Raw genomic sequence first — 12957 nt, forward strand, 5'->3', positions numbered from 1 at the left:
AAGCACAGTGGCTCTCCATGCAGAAATGCACAGCATTGGGCTGGGCATGGTGGCTCACACCTGTAATCCTGGCACTTTGGGAGGCCGAGGCGGGCAAATCACCTGAGGTCAGGAGTTGAAGACCAGCCTGGCCAACATGGCAAAACCAAGTCTCTACTAAAAATACAAAAATTAGCTGGGTGTGGTGGTGTGCACCTGTAGTCCCAGCTACTCGAGAGGCTGAGACATAAGAATCACTTGAACCCGGGAGGCAGAGGTTGCAGTGAGTCAAGGTTGTGCCACTGCACTCCAGCCTGGGCGGCAGAGCAAGACTCCATCCTCAAAAAAAGAAAAAAAGAAGAAATTCACAGCACTGAGTTTGCTAGAGCAAACCCCCTGGGCTGGTGTGAAAAGTCCTCCCCAAGCCAAGCCCATACAAAGCTTCTGGCCCCCCTGCACCCCCCACCACTCCCCCCCTAAACACACACACACAATCTCTTTTCCAGGCAAATGAGTTTGTTCACCTGCTTTCCAAAACATCACACTCATTCCAGTCTAAGCAATCTGTTCTCGGTCTTTCCTGGACCTGTGGAGAGGCTTCCTCTTCCCCTCTTGTACCCCAATCCCATCAGCCCTGCAAAGGCCAGCTCTACCCTATGCAAATCATCACCGCCAAACACCCACCGTCTCCACTGCCTGGGAGCCACATCCGTTCTCAGTCACTGGGCACAAAACACTGCTCATCATGTTTCTGACATTTGTACACATCCTCCACATAAATGAAGGTTAGCTGTTTAGTCTCCTCACTCAACCAGACTCCAGTAGGGTTCTTGGAGGGAAAAGAAGCTTTTGAAGCTGAGAATGATCCCAAAGCACATCGGCTTTACTCCTAAGAGAATCCTTCACGTCCTCGCTCAGAAGCCATGGCCATGGTGACTCCATATATCCATACCTGCAATTTCCAACACACCCTTAAACTGACCTTCAATGCCAGATTCACACTTCTCAGTACTTCCCAAGGAACCCAGAATCCAGACCTTAGCATGGGAAAAAGTTCAGTTTGCAGAGCTCGGCATCTTTAGGTCTGTCCACATCACATGGGCAATTTTTACATTTTATTGCATGGTTTACGGTCATTGGTAGAGACAGAACTATCTCATGGTAGAGCCAAGGTGGGCCAGAGATGGAGGAACCAGCTTTGTGGGCCTCAAAGCCGCCTGGCTTACATCTGGTTTAATGCATTTTGTTTGTACTGTTTTAGAAAAAAATGAAAATGCTAGTGCTGGCATAGGCACTGTATGAACTGCATACAGTTAAGAGGAAAGTAGAAATTGCTGGGTATGTGGAAAGGCTAAACCCTTAGATAGTCACAGGACTAAGTTGCATCCAAAAAGAAATTTAATGCAGGTGAAAAAGAGTCAGAAATATGTCAAGGACTATGTGTAAAATACAAAGCAGAATTGGAAATGTTCAAATATTTTTGGTTCTTCAGGAAAGGAGCCCTGGGCTATCCCCTTCCCCAAATGTGCTAAAGTCTTTCAGCTTTCCCACGCTCATTCACATGTATACGAAAGCAGGGGAATGGCAATACTGCAGTTTACTCCCCTCACAATAAAACAGAAGAGAAAAATTAAAAGTGGAAAGGGGCACACTATCACAAGCAGGAGCACAGAGAAATCAGTGGTCTATTAACAAGCGGAAGGAGACAGGAAATCTACAAACAAAACAAGAGAGCTCAAACCACCCAATTGAGGCCATTTAGCTTCAAATGAAAAAGATCCTGACGCCTCAACATCTCCCAGATTCTCCTCTATCACAGTATCATCCAATGACTCAAACTCTCAAAGACATCAGGAATTTATTTATGCCTAATTTTAATTATCCAAGCTATTTTCACACCTACCAAAGATGTAGGGCTTCTAATCTTGTGGTTAAAGTGTCATCAGGGGGAATATTTTCTATTTTTGTAAATGTCATTTTGTTCTCCCCAGAGACAGGGTCTCACTCTGTCATCCAGGCTGGAGTGCAGTGGCACAATCACAGCTCACTGCAGCCTCAACTTCCCAGGCTCAAGCGATCCTCCCACCTCAGCCCCCTGAGTAACTGGGACCACAAGCAAGCGCCACCATACCCAGCTAATTTTTTTTTTGCTTTGTTTTGTTTTTTTTTTTTGGTAGAGACAGAGTCTCACTATGTTGCTCAGGCTGGTCTCGCACTCCTGGGCTCAAGTGATCCTCCCACCTTGACCTCCCAAACTGCTGGGATTACAGGCATGAGCCACCACGCCCCAACTGATTTTCATTATATTTGATTTTACTAGTTAAAATGCTGAGAAGACAAATAAAAATAAAGGTAGAGCTAAAAAGAAAAAGCACTTTGTTCTAAGATCCCTGTTTCTCTGAGTATGGTACTCCCCCACTCCCAGTTCTAGTCAGTTTCAACTGTGGTGGGGTTCCCAACATTGACAGCAGTCCCAAAGTAGAGCATTCTGGAATAGTCAGGGCCAGTAGATCCGCTGGCTAGGGCAGTTTCTCATTTCTGACCTTAGAATCCTTTTTAATACATGGAAATAATATTAGATAACAGAATTTGAGCAAACAGATTAGCAATTCAATTCTGTCCTCTTAAAAACATCACTAAGCCTTTTAATAACTTTAAAGACCAATTTTTTTCTGAAAATTGTAAAAAATGTCCTTTTTAACTACCCAATGGGGCATTACTGGTGTCCAGGTAGGGCCACAGATGGGCAGGGGATATCAAAGGGAGAGAAGTGGCTGAGAAGGGGAGGAAGATGGGGTACAGGCTAGCAGCGTGCACACACTGGTATTTCCTCTGAGGTTCTGTCTTCACCCATAGGGATGCTATCTCAGGTTCTGGAGCTCTCATCTCCCCAAAAACTTGATGCTAATTTCTCCCCCAACCACTCCTTCTCAGTCACCACAGACAGACTAGGGGAATTTTTGTTTCCATCACAAAAAAATTTAGGAGACACTTAAATAGGAGAGAAATGTCCATTGACACCACCACAAAAATGTCCATTGACACCACCACACCACACTATTCCTATATTAGTGTGTTTTCCTCCACCTTTTTTTGATGAGTTGTTTTTATCTGGTATTTTCTGAAGTACTCATGATCACATAGTATGTGCAATTCTCTATCCTACCTTCTCCACTTAACTTTGTAACATGTTTACTTAATTCGTACCTTGAGTCTCTCCAAAACTTACTGGAGCTAGCCTACCCCTATAGCATAAGAATTCTGTCCCCCTTGTCATAAATTATTTGTAAACATCACATGGAATAGCTGAATAGCTCAAGCTCCTTGAGAACAATTACCCCATCTCAACCGCCTTTGATTTAGTCCAAGACAGGGCATGAAGCTGATGTTCAATAATTCTTGCTGAATAAATAACTTGCATTTGTACAAATCCTTCACTAAAGGGATTAATGGAATTTACCTAAGCACTCTCCTACTATTGACATCTACATTATCTCCAAATTTTCACTAATATAAATATGCATGAGAGCCACTCATGCTTGGGAAACAGTTCAGCAATTTCTCAAACACTTAATCATAGAGTTATAACCATATGATGCGGCAATTCTACTTGTAAGTATATACACAAGATAAATGAAAACATATGTTCACACAAAAACTTGTACGTGAATGTTCATAGCAGCATTTTTCACAATAGCCAAAAGGTAGAAACAGCTAACAGCCATCAACTGCTGAATGGATAAATAAAACATGGTCTACCCATACGATGGAACAGTATTCAGACATAAAAAGGAATGCAGGAATAGATGCAAGTGTTGGGGCGCTGACCGCCACGAACTTTCGAAATCTATGTATAACTTTTCACTCTCCAAAAACTTAACTACTAACGGCCTACTACCGACCAGAAATCTTACTGATTACATAAACAGTTGATTAACACATATTTTGACATTATACACCATATTCGTACAATAAAGTAAGATAAAGAAAATTTATTAAGAAAGTCACAAAGAAGAGAAAATCTATTTACTATTCATTAAGTGGAAGTAGATCATCATAAAGGTCTTCATCTTAGTCTTCATATTGAGTAGGCTGGCATGGACGTGGAATGGTTGGTCTTGCCAAATCAGGGGTGACAGAAGCAGGAGAATAAGTGGACCCATGCATTTCAAATCCATGATGTTTAAGGGTCAACTGTACTGATACATGCTATAACACAGATGAACCCTGAAGTCATTGTGCTGGGTGAAAGAGGCCAGACACAGAGGCCACACGTTGTGTGGTTCCATCTAAAGGAAATGTCCAGAATAGGCAAACCCAGAGAGACAGAAAGTGAACCGGTGGTCACCAGGGGCTGAGGGAAAGAGGGAATGGGAGTGACCGTTAATGGGCACAGGGTTCCCTTTTAGTGGGAAGAAAATGTTCTGGAATTAGATAGGGTGATGGTTGTACAACCTTGGGAATATACTAAAAACCACTGAACTGTACACTTTAAAATGGTGAATATTATGGCACATGTGAAATATATCTCAATTTTATATTAATGATAGAAGGAATATCTGTGTCTATAAAGCTCATAAGCTGTACTTATAATTATTATTTGAAAAAAATCCCAGAACTAAATTTCAAGGTCAAAGGATATGAAGTTTTACCCCCATATCTTAAATTTGATGTAAAAAATTCAGACCATAATGTCTACAGGGAATATAACCACTCAAGATCCAGAAAACTTGGATTCACATTTCAGCTTCCTTTTCTCTCTTCTTTGTCCTACATTTTTTCCATAGCTCATATCATACTAGATACAATGTCATAAACTTATTGCATTTTAGTTGGGTATCACCTCACGTCTTTTAGCTCTGTTGGCGTCACTTATTTACCAGGCACCCTGGGTCATCCATTTAGGTATGTCCCAGCTTTCTGCTCTTTACTGTAAGTAAGGGAGATGAGCTGACAGTAAATATTTGAGAGATGTTGCCAAAGCGCTCTCCCATCACCTCACACTCCCACCTGCAAAGAAAGAAGTGGTCTTTTTCACCACCCTCTGGGTATATGTTTAATGCATTCAGCCCCAGGCTCCAGATGAATCCACACGGCCTAAGCAGGCTGACCTTCAAGGAACAAGCTGATAGGGAGACAGTGGAGGTTTGATAGCACTTTTGGAAGGTGGGAGACTTCCTGGGCCAGCTGCCACTGTCTCTTCATCCCACCCCCACAACAGCATCAACCCCAGAGTCACTTGCTTTCTCTGCCCTCAGCCACCACCCAGAAAGCTGCCAGATGGAGATCCTGCCCTTCACAAACCACATTTCTTGGTTCAGCAGAGCAAACAAATACACATTGCTGGTCATTCCAGGGCCAGAGAGGGGAGAGAAGGAAGAAGGCACAGCTCAGCTTCTTTTGTTCCCTTTTTGCCTACGTCTATTGTATCCTACTGGGCCCCTTGAGAGATGGCACCTGGGCCATGGTGGCTTTAAGCAACAAAAATCTACTCCTTACAGTTCTCAACATTAGAAGTCTAAAACGGGTTCAGGGGCCTGCATTCCTTCTGGAGGTTCTGGGGAGAATCTGCTCCTGTACCCTTTCCACCTTCTACAGGCCTCCTGTAGTCCTTGGCTAGTAGCCCTTTCCTTTCTCCATCTTCAAAGGCAGCATGGCCAGATGAGTCTTTCTCAGGATGCCATCTTTCTGGTTCTCTCTATTCTGTCTCCTTCTTCCACTTATAAGGACCCTCATGATGACACTGGGCCTGCCCAGATCATCCAGGATCATCTTCCCTGGGCAGGATCCTTAAAGTCATCACAGTTGCAAAGTCCCTTCTGCCACGCATGTCAACATATTCACAGGTTCCAGGGCTTAACAACATGCATATCTTGGAAGCCATGATTCTGCTGACCACAATACAGCAGCTGGGGAGACTGCAGGGCCAGAGAGGGTGAGCAGGGTAGTCGGTGGGGGACCCATGCCTTGAAGCCCACACCTTCCCTGAACCAAACTGTAGGAAACTGCAGGTGGGTAGCAGAAGGTGGAGCAGTGAGAAGGGATGAGCGCTGCTGACCCCTCACGCATTCTCTCCATCAAAAGGAGGCCAAGGCAATGCTCTGGCGCTTGTGCTACACCTTCCAGTCTCAGGGAACAAGAAGATCTTTATATTTCCAATTCATGTTTGTTAAAATGCTCTTCAGAGAGGATACTATTAATCTCGGTTTCAGTTCCAACCCAATCCTCAGGAAATCCTAATGACTTCCTCCACCTTTTCTAAGCTACCTGGCTCACAGTGAGTTTCAAAGCCCGCCGGAACTTGGACACCAGCCCGCTTGTGGTTGCTTATGTGGTAAATCTGACCCTGTTTGCTGTGCTAGTTGCTTCTCCAAGCTTTTGGTAACAAGCATTTACACTCAGAGCGAAGGCTCTCCCGTAGCAGTGAATGGGTCCCTGAGCTCCCTGACATTAGAAAGAAACATGGATGAGCACAGTACATGGTATTCATCAGATTCCCAGGGATGTTGATCATCCCAAAAAACGAAGTTCAGAAGTTCTTATAGAGAGACTGCTCGTTTCCCTGTCAAAGTTTAAAATAGTAGTGAATGTACCACAAACCTGTCCCACTAATCCTGAAAAGCCATTTGGAATAATCATTTAAAATCTGTGGTTCTGCCCAAGGTATTTATTTAGAATATGCATAGGAATTGAACTGGCTCTTGTCTTCAAGTCCAATTCTAGAAGTCTAGAATGCAGGGCAAAGAGTAATTACACCTAGAACTCAATCTAAACATTGCATCCATGTATTAATGTAGTGTGAGTGTCCCAATTATTAGTGATAGAGCCTCGGAACTAATCACTCTTAAATAACATTTGTAATTTCCATGTGGAAAGGTTAAGTCCTCTTGAGAATCAAAAAAAAAGTTATACATTGTCAGTCTTTTCATTGTCTCTAACACAAAACTATCATAATTCATAGACAAATTTCCAGACGAATATAAAAAGCAAACAGCTCCTCAAATGTATTTCAAGGAAAAAAGGGATGTTTAGAGGCTTTATGAGTGGCAGTAAATCCATAAGACAAGTGACCATGGATGCCTGTAGGTGATTTTTTGCGGGGAGGTGGGGAATAACCACAGAGAATCAGATGCAGGTAAACCCCTGTGCCTGAGGAGTGCAAAGCTGCACTGACAGAAGACCGCCAGCCTCAGAGTCTTCAATGTGAAACATGAAGAACACACCACCAAGATCTGTCTCACTGCTTCAGTGGTGACAAGGTGTAGCACTGTCCTTTAGCCCTCAACCATGTCCATCTCACTGAGACTTTTCTACCTTAGCATGAGCCTCCCAGGACACAATTCCCCTCATTGGCACCTACATCTTCCTGAACGTCCACCTGCAAAGCCAGCTGCCAGCATGTTCTCCAGGGCATAACTTTACACAGTGAAGCAATGGGCCAGAGAGCCTGAGGGAGCTGGGGGAGCCTGTTCACAGCCAACTCGCCTGAGTTTGAAGGTCAGTGTTACTGATATCCCAGCAAGGATATCACTCAGGTCATAAAACCCCAGTGAGAAATATGCCAGATGCATCTTTCAGTTGTTACAATGAAACAGTACTACCCAATCCATGGAGCTAATACTTCAAGGCTGCCTCCTGTGAGTCGGCATTTGTTACTCAAAGCCATGGAGCAGCAACAGTGCTACGTGTCCACCAAACCCCTGCTTCCTCTTCCTCTTGGGCCCACAGAGAGTTCACACTTCACAGTCTCTCTCCCTTGCAGCTGGGTGGGACCATGTGACTGGGCTCTAGACAACGGAATGTGGGCAGAAGCCATGTACACCCCTTCCAAGGTTCATCCCAGAAGCTTCTGGCAGGATTCCCCATGGCTTCCCTCTTCCCTTGCCTGTGGGCCCAAAGCAAAGAACCCACTGGAGGATGGCAAAGCCTCAAAAGATGGGCAAGCCATACCACAGAAGCAGTCCGGGGTCCCCCCGCCTCCCCAACCAATACTAAACTGACATGAGTGAGAAACTTCTATTCTGCTAAGCAATGAGACTTTGGAGCTGTTAGTATAGTTAGCTGGTTAACCCACTTGGAGATCTGGACAAAGGAAGGAAATAATCAGAATTTGTGAAAAGTCTGAATATTTCATCTCGTTTGATGACATGAGCATCTTCCGTGATTCACAAAAAAGTTATCCAAGTATAGACATGTTTTGGAGAGAACTGGCTTATCCTTCCCCACTATGCAGTCCTGCAGGGCAGGGATAAGGAAGACCACTGCTCACATTTCCATTACTGACAGTGCTTCTTGCTTCATAGCATAGTCATCATTTGACAGGCTACCTCCCCTAACAGTCTGTGAGTTCCTTGGAAGAAAGGATTCACCTTTCTAAGCCAGAGCCCTCAAACACAAGAGTCCTTCATTAAAGTGTATGATAAATTAATCCAGTCAATTTCAGGAACTGATACCAAAGAAAACCCAGTTTGGAGCCAATTAACACTTAAGAAAGAACTGGAAGGGGACAGAAGGGCATTTTAACTTGACTGAGACCACAAAGCCTAGATTATAAGAAATGCAGGATTCGGGAGGCCAGAGCACTACAGGGTCATTCCTCACTCGGACAGCTCTTTTTTAAGACAGATCTATCCTTGGAAGGAAGGTGACGTTCATCAGACCACCAGAGCTTGATGCAACATCCCTGAATACCTCCCCTAGGCCTTTTGTTCTGAGTTTCCACTGACCATGCCACCTTCTGATCTACAATCTGGTTTCCTGAATGTGGGTCTGCCCACCAGAAAGGGAGTGTCCAGAGAAGATAAAGAGACAACATCTTAGCAAGATGTTCTGTCCTCCAGCAAAGAATAAACTGTTCTAAGAAAATCAGTCCAGGAGGTATTCAAGAAAACCAGCAAACCCCCCGGCTCTGCGGCCCTAGTGATCCTACCGGTTCTCAGACATGTTCAGGCATTGGTGCAATGGAAGTCCAAATACCTGAAAAACGCCACCCAGTAATGACTGAATACGTCTAAGGTCCCTCAGTATACATTTTACTGAATCACAGACATAGATGGGAACAATTATTTAAAACTTCAAGGGAGAAAAACTTCATACTGAGGAAACTATACTTTTGTACTTCCTAGAGGTTGAGTATAGGCAAATGACTCAGTCTCACTGTGCCTCCATTTTCTCCATTTTACTCTAAGGTGGTGAGGCAGAAGGCCTGAGACTATTATCAAGGTTTCTGGAATGTATTACATTCTCCAGTAATGCCTGTTTTCCTTCCATTTTATTTTTTTCCTCTAAAGACTGGGAGAATGTTGTTATTATTCTGATTTAGCAGCATAATACTACATGAAAGGAACAGAACCTAAAAGCAAGCTGACCTGAGGCCAAAATTCGAGTCTACCACCCAAAGGAAACCAAACCCAGAGGGGCGCCCAACCGCAGCCATTATCTGAGTGCCCCCCAGCAAGGGTCCCTCTGAGACAGAATAACAGAGAAAAGGAATTTCTCAACAAGCCCATCAAGAGCACGCTCCTGAGCTGATGTGAAAATACTTTGTTCACCTCCATATATAAGCTCTAGGGATACAATTTACAGTAAAATAAAGACAGACTTTAGCCCAGCTGGTACAAAGAATTCTCTGGGGCAGCACTGTCCAATGGAATTGATATGAGAGCTCACATACTTAATGCAAAACTTCTTAAAACAGTAAAAAGAAACAGACAAGATGAATTTTCAAACACGTTTTATTTAAACCACTATATTGCAAATACTATCATTTTTACACATAATGACTATACAAATTATAAACGGAATGCTTTTCATTCTTTTTTTGAATGGAGTCTTTGAAACCCAGTGTGTTTTACAGGTTAAGCCCATTTCATTTCAGGATTGACCGGATTCAAGTGCTCATTTGTGTGTGGCTGTGGCTACTGCACTGGATATCACAACATCAGACTCTCATCTAAATTCTACAGTAATTTGAGTCTGTAAATGATCACAGGTGCACAGGTGCATCACTTAAGAAAGACCTGGCCTGAGCTGCCATCCTCCACAAGCCACTAGTCGGGATTTCGAAGGAACCACACTTCTAAGACCACAAAACCACATACAGGGAACTCCTGGCTTCCCTCCAACCCCCTCATATCCACCCGCATTCCCAGTAACCCATGGGAACTGCTATCCCCAAACCTGGATTGTTCTTTCCCTTTGCCAAGCTTCCCCCCTACCCCGCCCCTTTCCTGTTGAAATGCTAATGCTTCTTCTAAGATGTGGCCCAGATTCCTCCGGTCCAGACCCAGCCCAGCCCCGCCAGAAGCAAGTTGGCCCTTCTTTGGCCAGCCTCAGCACTTGATCTCTTCTGTGGTAGTTCTTAAAACTCTAAGTAGAATGCGGTCATTAATAAACATTGCGTCTCCCCGAGTACTAGTTCCTTCAGGGCAAGGCTGGCATCCCCTCCAATGCTGACCTGACCCCCACAGGGCTCCAGGGCTTGCCCAGGAGGTGCTCCACTGCATATACAGGATGAGTCAGAATTACTTGATCAATGCTGAATGGAGTCTGCCACCCAAAACAGGTTGTCTCTGGCAGCTCTAGAGCTGTTTGTAGATGGTACTGGTCTGGACAGGAAATGCTCACGAGGAGATGTGCAGATTGGAAGCTGGAGAGACTGGATCAGAGGGAGAATGGGCTACAGTGTGACAGATGCATGGCTTCCTCTTCAGGGACTGGGCAGAACAGGTGCTCAGGAGCTGTTTACAAGAGAGATCGGAAACTCGGGCTTGTCGCATTAAGAATGGCATCATGGCTGCAAAGCACTAACAGGGGGAGCCAATGCAGCCTAGAGGACCTCATAAGGGGGCTCCCAAGTCAGCTCTGAGCCTTCATTCCACAGCTGCTTACAAGTCCCTAGACCCACCCACGCACGCACAGACCAGCCCTCAGTACCCAGCCCCCTCCCGTGGACCCAAATGGGTCCTCCTCACTGGCTCCAGACCAGGCTTTCAGACATGATGGCCCAGAAACCAGGAAGAACCCCAGGCCACTGTAGTTCCCTCATCAGGGAGGGCAGAGAAATGATACCACCCAGGAAAGTGTGACTTCTGAAACGTGCCTTTCCCTAAGATAAACCAGCCAGTGGTAGTCAGGCGAGTGGGACTGGGGACAGCAGGGGACAATGGGCGTGTTCTACAACATAATTGTGATGACAATCAAACAGCTATATAAATTGACTAAAATTCATAGGACTGTACTAAAATGGGTGCATTTTATGACACAGAAATTACACCTCTCTAAAGCTGTTTTTAAAATACACACACACACGCTGAGGTTCTTATTGAATACTTCGTTTACAGTGGGGAAAAAAGAATTTAGGGATTCCAAGTCACATGAAATACTTGGGAGAAGAAAAAAACACAAGACTTGGATGCTATCACTAGCTTCGCTGTCAACTCACTCACTTGAAACTGTTAGATGCATCTGGAGATTTTTATGTGTAAATTCCAAGTCATGGCTGGTGGATGTTCCAGAATATCTTCCAAATATCTGGACACATGTTGAAACATTCCCGAAACTAATTACTTCCAATCCTTTGTGTTCATTCATCCCATTACTCTCTATATCAGGGCTCTCACACTATAGCCACAACCTATCAGTGAGCAGTGAAATTGAGTGAGTAGGTCCCTGTCAGTATTTTATTTTAAAAAGAAAATATTAAACCACATCATGCTTCCTAGGGGCAGGACAGTATGTACACGTCATGAATTTTTCTTTTGGTTGTGTATGTAATTAAAATAGGCTCCTTATTTTTGGTAACCGTCCACAGTACTTGGACAGGCAAAGCTGCAGGACATATGCATACATAGATACGTCATGTAAATACTGGAGCACTGAATGTGCAGGGCCACTGCACGGGACGGTGCCAGGTGTGCAAACTAACACTGCAGCCACACAGCAAAGCCCAGCACCGTGCTCAGCCAAACACTTAATAATCACGATAGTGTGAGGAGGTGGGTCCACTATCACCATCCCATGTTACCTAGGAGGAAGCTGAGCTCAGGGACACACACCTGAGAAGTGGTGAGACCAGGATGTGGGCAAGGGCAGTCAAGGACTCAGAAGCCGCGCCAGAGCCAGCCAGCTCCCTGCACTTCCACACGGAACTCAGAGAATGGATTCCAAGCAAACTTCAAGGGTTCCAAGAGCTCTTTATAGCAATAAGTATAATGTGAACCGTATTCCACTTCTAAATGATTTTTTATCTCCTTTACCCTCTTGACAAATTTCTAACAATGATTACTCTGGTAAGAGTATAGTTAGAGAAGTAAACGATCAGCCTTTTACTTTTAATATTGCCAAAATTTTAGATGGGAGTCTTAACACAGTCCTTTCAAAATAAAATACAGTATTATAATATTTTGGTCCTTAATTTACTACTGAATACAACAGGAAGAGATATTTTAAAATTAAAAAGGAGAAGTTTTAAGGAAGGATTTGGGAAATAAAGAAACAAATAGTAACAATGGACGGAAGAAGTAAATTCAACCGAATTGGGCGAGGAAAACTACACTGGCCAAGGAGAGCAAAGGGGCTGAACAATAACATTCTTTAGAAATGGCATCACAGGGAAGGCGACCCAGGATGCGTCTCGGCCATCCGTTCAGACGACAAGTGGCACACAGGGGTAAAGATGTCACAGTCCTTTGGGCTCCACAGTATCAATTAAAGCTTTTCCAATACTGCCAAGATCAAGTCCCCTCCCCGCTCTGGTTTGTATTGGAGCCCAGCTGCAGAAAGTCCTGCACCAGGATTCTAAGAGTAAGAACAAAAGGATTTTATCACCTGCCTTTTTTGGCATTAATTAACACCCCCCACTCCAAAAGAAAAAAAAACCTTTCAGTAGTCACTTAACCAGTTTTCTTTGGGGCATGAGAATTCCACTATTTATAGATGCATCGCTGCATATATCACCAACTGAATCCATGAACAAAA

The 12957-nt window shown here is 44.2% G+C and overlaps 1 protein-coding gene across 1 annotated transcript in view; it reads right to left on the reverse strand.

Moving 5' to 3' along the window:
• WWC3 (WWC family member 3) overlaps positions 1-12957 on the reverse strand; it is a 128842-nt gene that overhangs the window by 84510 nt on the left and 31375 nt on the right.

This window comes from Chlorocebus sabaeus, chromosome X (assembly GCF_047675955.1).
Source record: "Chlorocebus sabaeus isolate Y175 chromosome X, mChlSab1.0.hap1, whole genome shotgun sequence".
Classification (NCBI taxonomy): domain Eukaryota; kingdom Metazoa; phylum Chordata; class Mammalia; order Primates; family Cercopithecidae; genus Chlorocebus; species Chlorocebus sabaeus.